Source organism: Rhinoderma darwinii, chromosome 3 (assembly GCF_050947455.1).
Source record: "Rhinoderma darwinii isolate aRhiDar2 chromosome 3, aRhiDar2.hap1, whole genome shotgun sequence".
NCBI classification, from domain to species: Eukaryota; Metazoa; Chordata; class Amphibia; order Anura; family Rhinodermatidae; genus Rhinoderma; species Rhinoderma darwinii.
Window position 1 is genome coordinate 54,619,680 of NC_134689.1, and position 9,959 is coordinate 54,629,638.

Sequence of the window (9,959 nt, forward strand, 5' to 3'; positions counted from 1 at the left end):
CAGACATAGGCTCTACCAAAAAATTACAACGCCAAATGTTCCTGAGTACTCCCAAAAAAGGTACCTTCCCATGCCGATCCTGTATGCAATGTTCCCACATCATCAAAGGGGACAAGATACAGTACCCACAGACTGGTCAAGGTATACCCATTCATGAGTTCTTCACATGTAACACCAATTTTGTGGTGTATTTGATAAAATGCCCATGTGGTTTGGGTTATGTAGGTGATACTACACAGTGCGTTAAAGACCGGATCAGCATAAATCTAACATAAGATGCAGTAAGACTCTACTCCCCATCCCAGCACATTTCATCAAAGAACATCATAACATTGCACAGCTCAGGTTTCGGGTAATTGAACTTATACCAGTCCCGAGAAGAGGGGGCGATAGGATTAAAACCCTCAAACGTAGGGAAGCATTCTGGATTCACAAACTGCAAACATTGTAACCCAAGGGACTTAAAGAGACTCTGTCACCACATTATAAGTGCCCTATCTCCTACATAAGGAGATCAGTGCTATAATGTAGGTGACAGCAGTGCTTTTTATTTAGAAACACAATCTATTTTCACCACATTAGGAGCGATTTTTGCTTTATGCTAATTAGCTTCTTAATGCCGAAGTGGGCGTGTTTTTACTTTAGACCAAGTGGGCATTGTACAGAGGAGTGTATGACGCTGACCAATCAGCGTCATGCACTTCTCTCCATTCATTTAGACAGCGCATAGTGACACTGGGTTGTTCACGATGTGCTGTCTTATACTGACATATTAATGTTACTGAAGTGTTTGGACAGTGAGTAGACATTCCTGCCAGACAGGACGGGATGTCTATTCACAATCCCTGCACTTCATTAACGTTTCTGTGGTACTTCATTCAACTCTTACCTTATCTATAAATCCTAACTCTAGCACTCAACACTCACCCTAGCAAAAAACCCTAACCCTAGCTCAAAACCCCAACCGTACCTCAAAACCCTAACCCTAGCTCTCAACTGTTTTTATCAAACCTAACCCTAGCTTTCAACCCTAGCCCTAGCTCTCAACCCTAAGCCTAGCTCTCAACTGTAGTACTCAAATCTAACTGCAACTCTCAACACTAAACCTAGCTTTGAACCCGAGTTCTCAACCATAACTCTAGCTCCCAACACTAACCCTAGCTCAAAACCCTGAACCTAGCTCAAAACCCTAACCCTAGCTCAAAACCCTAACCCTTGCTCTCAAGCCTTGTTGTTAACCCTAACCATAGCTCTTAACACTAACCGTAGTTCTCAACCTCGCAACCCCAGCGTTCAACCCTAACCCTAATATTCAACCCATACACTGGCTCTAAACCTTAACTCTAGCTCTCAACCCTAACCCTAGCTCAAAACACTAACCCTAGCTTATAACCCTAGTTGTAAACCCTAGCAATCAACCCTAACCCTATCTCACAATCCTAGCATTCAACCCTAAACCTAATACTCAATCCTTAACCTAGCTCTAAACCTCAACTGTGGCTCTCAACCCTAATTCTCAAACCAAACCCTATCTCTCAAACTGAACCCTAGCTCTCAACCCAAACCCTAGCTCTCAACTCTAACTTTCAACCCTAACCCAAAACCCTAACCCTAGCTCTCAACCCTTTTTTATTAACACTAACCAAAGCTCATAACACAAACCCTAGCTCTCAATCCCACCTCTCAACCTAACCCTAGCTCTTAACACTAGCAATCAACTCAAACCCTATCTTGCAACCCCAGCATTCAACCCTAGCCCTAATATTTAACCCATACCCTGGCTCTAAACCTTAACTCTAGCTCTCAACCCTAGCAAAAAATACTAACCCTAGCTTTTAACGCTAGCTTTATACCCTAGCATTCAACCCTAACTATATCTCGCAACCCTAGCATTCAACCCTAAACCTAAGAATAAACCCTAATTCTTAATTGCAGCATCAACCCTTAGCCTAGCTCTTAATGCTAGCATCAACCCTTAACCTAGCTCTAAACCTCAATTGTAGCTCCAAACCCTAATTCTCAAACCAAACCCTATCTCTCAAACCTAAACCTAGCTCTCAAACCTAGTTCTCAACCCTAACCCTAGCTCTAAACCCCAGCATTCAACCCTAACCCTATCGCTCAACCATAGCTCTCAACACTAAACATAGATTTCAACCATAGTTCTCAACCTTAATCCTATGTCTAAACCACATCTCCAGCTCTTAAAGCTAGCTCTAGCTCTAAACCCTTGTTCTCAACCCTAAAACTAGCTCAAAACACTAACACTAGCTTTTAACCCTAACCTCAACCCTGACCCTAGCACTCAACCCTGGTTCTCAAATTTAACCCTAGCTCTCAACCATAACCCTAGCTCTCAAACTTAGTTCTCAACCCTAAACCTAGTTCTCATCCCTAACCCTAGCTCTAAACCCTAGCATTCAACCTTAACACTATTTCGCAAACCTAGCATTCGACTCTAACCCTATGTCTCAATCCTATCATTTAACATTTACCTTACTCTACGTCCTAACCCTAGTTCAAAGGCTTAACCCTAGCTCAAAACCCTGACCCTGGCTCTAAACCTTAACTCTAGCTCTAAACACTAACCCTCGCTCAAAACACTAAACCTAGCTTTAAACCCCAACCCTAGCTCAAAACACTAACCCTAGCTTTTAACCCTAACCATAGTTCTTAACCCTAATTCTCAAACCTGACCATAGATATAAACTCTAAACCTAGCTGTCATCCCTAGTACTCATCCCTAACCCTAGCTCTACACACTAGCATTCAACCCTAAACCTATCTGGCAACCCTAGTATTCAAGCCTAAACATAATAATCAACCCTTGATTATTAATACACCCTTACCCTAGCTCTCAACCCTAGCATTCAAACCTTACTCTAGCTCAAAACCTTAACTCTAGCTGTCAACCCTAACCCTAGCTCAAAACACTAACCCAAGCTTTTAACCATTGACCCTAGCTCTCAACCATAACCCTAGCTCTCAAACTTAGTTCTCAACCCTAAACCTAGTTCTCATCCCTAACCCTAGCTCTAAACCCTAGTATTCAACCTTAACACTATTTCGCAACCCTAGCATTCGACTCTAACCCTATTTCTCAATCCTATCATTTAACATTTACCTTACTCTAACTCCTAACCCTAGTTCAAAACCCTAACCCTAGCTCAAAACCCTGACTCTAAACCTTAACTCTGGCTCTAAACTCTAACCCTCGCTCAAAACACTAACCCTAACCCTAACTCTGAACCCTAATTCTCAAACCTAACACTAGCTCTCAACCCTATTTATCAACCCTAACCCTAGCTCCACACACTAGCATTCAAACCTAAACCTATCTCACAACCTTAGCTCAAAACCTTAACTCTAGTTCTCAACCCTAACCCTACTGCAAAACACTAACCATAGCTTTTAACCCTAACCCTAGCTCAAAACACTAACCCTAGCTTATAACCCTAGTTGTAAACCCTAGCAATCAACCCTAACCCTATCTCACAATCCTAGCATTCAACCCTAAACCTAATACTCAACCCTTACCCTAGCTCTTAACCCTAGCATCAATCCTTAACCTAGCTCTAAACCTTAACTCTAGCTCTCAACCCTAGCAAAAAATACTAACCCTAGCTTTTAACGCTAGCTTTATACCCTAGCATTCAACCCTAACTATATCTCGCAACCCTAGCATTCAACCCTAAACCTAAGAATAAACCCTAATTCTTAATTGCAGCATCAACCCTTAGCCTAGCTCTTAATGCTAGCATCAACCCTTAACCTAGCTCTAAACCCAAATTGTAGCTCCCAACCCTAATTCTCAAACCAAACCCTATCTCTCAAACCTAAACCTAGCTCTCAAACCTAGTTCTCAACCCTAACCCTAGCTCTAAACCCCAGCATTCAACCCTAACCCTATCGCTCAACCATAGCTCTCAACACTAAACATAGATTTCAACCATAGTTCTCAACCTTAATCCTATGTCTAAACCACATCTCCAGCTCTTAAAGCTAGCTCTAGCTCTAAACCCTTGTTCTCAACCCTAAAACTAGCTCAAAACACTAACACTAGCTTTTAACCCTAACCTCAACCCTGACCCTAGCACTCAACCCTGGTTCTCAAATTTAACCCTAGCTCTCAACCATAACCCTAGCTCTCAAACTTAGTTCTCAACCCTAAACCTAGTTCTCATCCCTAACCCTAGCTCTAAACCCTAGCATTCAACCTTAACACTATTTCACAACCCTAGCATTCGACTCTAACCCTATGTCTCAATCCTATCATTTAACATTTACCTTACTCTACGTCCTAACCCTAGTTCAAAGGCTTAACCCTAGCTCAAAACCCTGACCCTGGCTCTAAACCTTAACTCTAGCTCTAAACACTAACCCTCGCTCAAAACACTAACCCTAGCTTTAAACCCCAACCCTAGCTCAAAACACTAACCATAGCTTTTAACCCTAACCATAGTTCTTAACCCTAATTCTCAAACCTGACCATAGATATAAACTCTAAACCTAGCTGTCATCCCTAGTACTCATCCCTAACCCTAGCTCTACACACTAGCATTCAACCCTAAACCTATCTGTCAACCCTAGCATTCAAGCCTAAACATAATAATCAACCCTTGATTATTAATACACCCTTACCCTAGCTCTCAACCCTAGCATTCAAACCTTACTCTAGCTCAAAACCTTAACTCTAGCTGTCAACCCTAACCCTAGCTCAAAACACTAACCCAAGCTTTTAACCATTGACCGTAGCTCTCAACCATAACCCTAGCTCTCAAACTTAGTTCTCAACCCTAAACCTAGTTCTCATCCCTAACCCTAGCTCTAAACCCTAGTATTCAACCTTAACACTATTTTGCAACCCTAGCATTCGACTCTAACCATATGTCTCAATCCTATCATTTAACATTTACCTTACTCTAATCCTAACCCTAGTTCAAAACCCTAACCCTAGCTCAAAACCCTGACTCTAAACCTTAACTCTGGCTCTAAACTCTAACCCTCGCTCAAAACACTAACCCTAGCTTTTAACCCTAACCCTAACTCTGAACCCTAATTCTCAAACCTAACACTAGCTCTCAACCCTATTTCTCAACCCTAACCCTAGCTCCACACACTAGCATTCAAACCTAAACCTATCTCACAACCTTAGCTCAAAACCTTAACTCTAGTTCTCAACCCTAACCCTACTGCAAAACACTAACCATAGCTTTTAACCCTAACCCTAGCTCTGAACCCTAATTCTCAAACCTAACACTAGATCTCAACTCTAAACCTAGCTCTCAACCCTAGTTCTCAACCCTAACCCTAGCTCCACACACTAGCATTCAAACCTAAATCTATCTCACAACCTTAGCTCAAAACCTTAACTCTAGTTCTCAACCCTAACCCTACTGCAAAACACTAACCATAGCTTTTAACCCTAACCCTAGCTCTCAACCCTAACCCTAGCTCTCAATTGCAGTTCTCAATTTTAAGCCTAGCTCTCAACCCTAACCCTAGCTCTCAACTCTAGTTCTCAAACCTAATCCTAGCTCTAAACTCTAGCATTCAACCTTAACCCTACCTCACAACCCTAGCATTGAGCTCTAACCCTGTTTCAATACTATCATTCAACCCTTACCTTAGCTCTAAGTGCAAACTCTAGCTCTCAACCCTCACCCTAACTTAAAACCCTAATCCTAGTTTAAAACCCCAACTCTAGCTCAAAACCATAATCCTAGCTCTCAACCCTTTTTCTCAACCCTAACCCTAGCTCTCAACCGTAAATATAGCTCTCAGCTCTAGTTCTCAACCATGACCCTAGCTCTAAACCTTACCAATAGCTCTCAACTCTAACCCTAGCTCAAAACACAAACCCTAGTTTTTAACCCGGGCTCTAAACCTTAATTCTAGCTCTAAACCCTAACCCTAGCTCAAAACACTAAACTTAGCTCAAAACCCTAATCCTAGCTCAAAACCCTAACCCTGGCTCTAAACCCTAGCTCAAAACCTAGACCTGGCTCAAAACCCTAGCATTCAACCCTAACCCTAATACTCCAGCCTTACCCTAGATCTCAACCCTAGCATTCAACCCTTACTCTGGCTTAAACCTTAACTCTAGCTTTCAACCATAACCCTAGCACACAACCCTAGATCTGAACCCTAACCCTAGCTCAAAACCCTACCCTATCTTGCAACCCTAGCATTCAACTCTAACCAAGGCTCAATCCTTTTATTAAATCCTTACACTACCTCTAAACCCTAACTCTAGCTCTCAACCCTAACCCTAGATCTCAACCTTAGTCCTCAATCCTAACCCTAGCTCAAAACTCTAGCATTCAAATCTTACCCTATCTTGCAACCCTAGCATTCAAATCTAACCCTGTCTCAATCCTTTTATTCAATCCTTACACTACCTTACACTAACATTTAAAGGCAAGTTAAAGTGTATGTTCACAAATGCCAGAAGTCCAGCAAGCAAAATGGGGGAGCTGGAGGCCTTGGTACTGGAAGAAAATATAGATATAGTTGGTGTTGCTGAAACTTGGCTGGACTCTTCTCATGACTGGACTGTAAATCTACAGGGTTTTACACTTTTTTGGAAAGACAGGACAAATAGGAAAGGCGGTGGTGTATGTCTGTATGTGAGAATCGATACGAAGGCGAGTGTGAATGAGACATTAGAGGGAGAAGATTATGAGGAGGTTGAAACCTTGTGGGTGGAATTACAAAGGGAGGTAAACACTGAAAAAATTACTTTTGGTGTAATCTATAGATCCCCCAATATAACTGAGGAGATGGAAGTTCAGCTATATAAACAGATGGAGCGGGCTGCACAGGCTGGTACTGTAGTGATAATGGGAGATTTTAATTACCGGGATATTAATTGGAGTCATGGTTCGGTTTCAACTGCAAAGGGGAGACATTTCCTCAACCTGTTGCAGGAAAATTTTATGGGCCAGTTTGTGGATGACCCGACTAGAGGTGAAGCTCTGTTGGATCTGGTCATTTCTAATAATGCAGAGCTTGATGGGAATGTCAATGTTCGTGAAAACCTTGGTAACAGTGATCACAATATAGTTACATTTTACCCATACTGTAAAAAACAAACACAGGCTGGGAGGGCAAAAACACTTAATTTTAAGAAGGCCAATTTCCCCAAGATGAGGGCTGCAATTCAGGATATAGACTGGGAAGAACTAATTTCAAATAATGGTACAAATGGTAGATGATAGATTTTCAAATCTACTTTTGGAAATTATACTGCAAAATTTATTCCTATAGGTAACAAGTATAAACTACTAAAATTAAACCCCACATGGCTTACACCTTCTGTAAAAAGGGCAATACATGAGAAAAAAAAAGGGCATTTGAAAAATACAAATCTGAGGGTAAAGCTGTAGCCTTTGTAAAATATTAAGCACTTAATAAAATCTGTAAAAAGGTAATAAAATCAGCAAAAATACAAAATGAAAGGCAGGTGGCCAAGGATAGTAAAACAAATCCCAAAAAAATCTTCAAGCATATAAATGCAAAAAAGCCAAGGTCTGAACATGTAGGACCCCTAGATAGTGGTAATGGGGAGTTGGTCACAGGGGATCAAGAGAAGGCAGAGTTACTAAATGGGTTCTTCCGCTCTGTATATACAACAGAAGAAAGAGCAGCTGATGTAGCTGCTGCCAGTGCTGTTACTATATCAGTTGATATACTGAATTGGATGAATGTAGATAGGGTGCAAGCAAAATAAAATAAAATAAACGTACACAAGGCCCCGGGACCAGATGGGTTACACCCTAGAGTTCTTAAGGAGCTTAGTTCTGTTATTTCTGTCCCCCTCTTCATAATATTTAGAGATTCTCTCGTGACTGGTATAGTGCCAAGGGACTGACGCAGGGCAAATGTGGTGCCTATTTTCAAAAAGGGATCTAGGTCTTCGCCTGGTAATTATAGACCAGTAAGCTTAACATCCATTGTGGGGAAAATGTTTGAGGGGCTATTGAGGGACTATATACAGAATTATGTGACAATAAATAGTATTATAAGTGACAGCCGGCACGGTTTTACTAAGGACAGAAGCTGTCAAACCAACCTGATTTGTTTTTATGAAGAGGTGAGCAGAAGCCTAGATAGAGGGGCCGCTGTGGATATAGTGTTTTTGGACTTTGCAAAGGCATTTGTCACTGTCCCCCATAGACGTCTAATGGGTAAATTAAGGACTATAGCTTTGGAAAGTATAGTTTGTAATTGGATTGAGAATTGGCTCAAGGACCGTATCCAGAGAGTTGTCAATGATTCCTACTCTGAATGGTCACCGTTATAAGTGGTGTACCCCAGGGTTCAGTGCTGGGACCACTATTATTCAACTTATTTATTAATGATATAGAGGATGGGATTAATAGCACTATTTTTTTTTTTGCAGATGACACCAAGCTATGTAATATAGTTCAGACTGTGGAAGATGTTTGTGAATTGCAAGCGGATTTAAACAAACTGAGTGTTTGGGCGTCCACTTTGCAGATGAAGTTTAATGTAGATAAATGTAAAGTTATGCACCTGGCTACGAACAACCTGCATGCATCATATGTAGTAGGGGGAGCTACACTGGGGGAGTCACTTGTTGAGAAGGATCTGGGTGTACTTGTAAATCATAAACTAAATAACAGCATGCAATGTCAATCAGCTGCTTCAAAGGCCAGCAAGATATTGTCGTGTATTAAAAGAGGCATGGACTCGCGGGACAGGGATGTAATATTACCACTTTACAAAGCATTAGTGAGGCCTCTTCTAGAATATGCAGTCCAGTTCTGGGCTCCAGTACATAGAAAGGATGCCCTGGAGTTGGAAAAAATACAAAGAAGAGCAATGAAGCTAATAAGGGGCATGGAGAATCTAAGTTATGAGGAAAGATTAAAAGAATTAAACCTATTTAGCCTTGAAAAAAGACGACTAAGGGGGGACATGATTAACTTATATAAATATATGAATTGCACATACAAAAAATATGGTGAAATCCTGTTCCATGTAAGACCCCCTAAAAAAACAAGGGGGTACTCTCTCCGCTTTCTTTACTGTGAGAACGGTGAATTTATGGAATAGTCTACCGCAGGCGCTGGTCACAGCAGGGACAGTAGATGGCTGTAAAAAAGGCTTAGATAATTTCCTAGAACAAAAAAATATTAGCTCCTATGTGTAGACATTTTTTACTTCCCCTTTCCCATCCCTTGGTTGAACTTGATGGACATGTGTCTTTTTTCAACCGTACAAATTATGTAACTATGTATGTAACTATGTAACCTCTCAACCCTAACGCTAGATCTCAACCCTAGTTCTCAATCCTAACCCTAGCCCTAAACCCTAGCAATCAACCCCAACCCTATCTAACAACCCTAGCATTAAACCCTAAACCTAATACTCAAACTTTACCCTAGTTCTCAAAATACTAACCCTAGCTTTTAACACTAACCCTAGCTCCCAACCCTAATTCTCAAACCTAACTCTTGCACACAACCCTAGTTCTCAACCCTAATCCTAGCTCTAAACCTTAGCTCTATACCCTAACCCTAGCTTTCATTCCTCGTTCTCAAACCCAACCCTAAACCCTAGCATTCAACCCTAACCATAATACTCAAACCTTACCCTAGCTATCAACCCTAACCCTAGATCTCAACCCTAGTTCTCAATCCTAACCCTAGCTCTAAACCCTAGCAATCAACCCTAACCCTATCTCGCAACCCTAGCATTCAACCCTAATACTCAACCCTTACCCTACCTCTCAACCCTAGCATTCAAGGCTTACCATAGCTCTAAACCCTAACTTCAGCTCAAAATACTAACCCTAGGCTTTAAAACTAACCCTAGCTCTCAAACCTAACTCTAGCACACAACCCTAGTTCTCAACCTTAACCCTATCAATAAACCCTAGCATTCAACCCTAACCATTTCTCGCAACCTTATTATTCAGCTCTAACCCTATG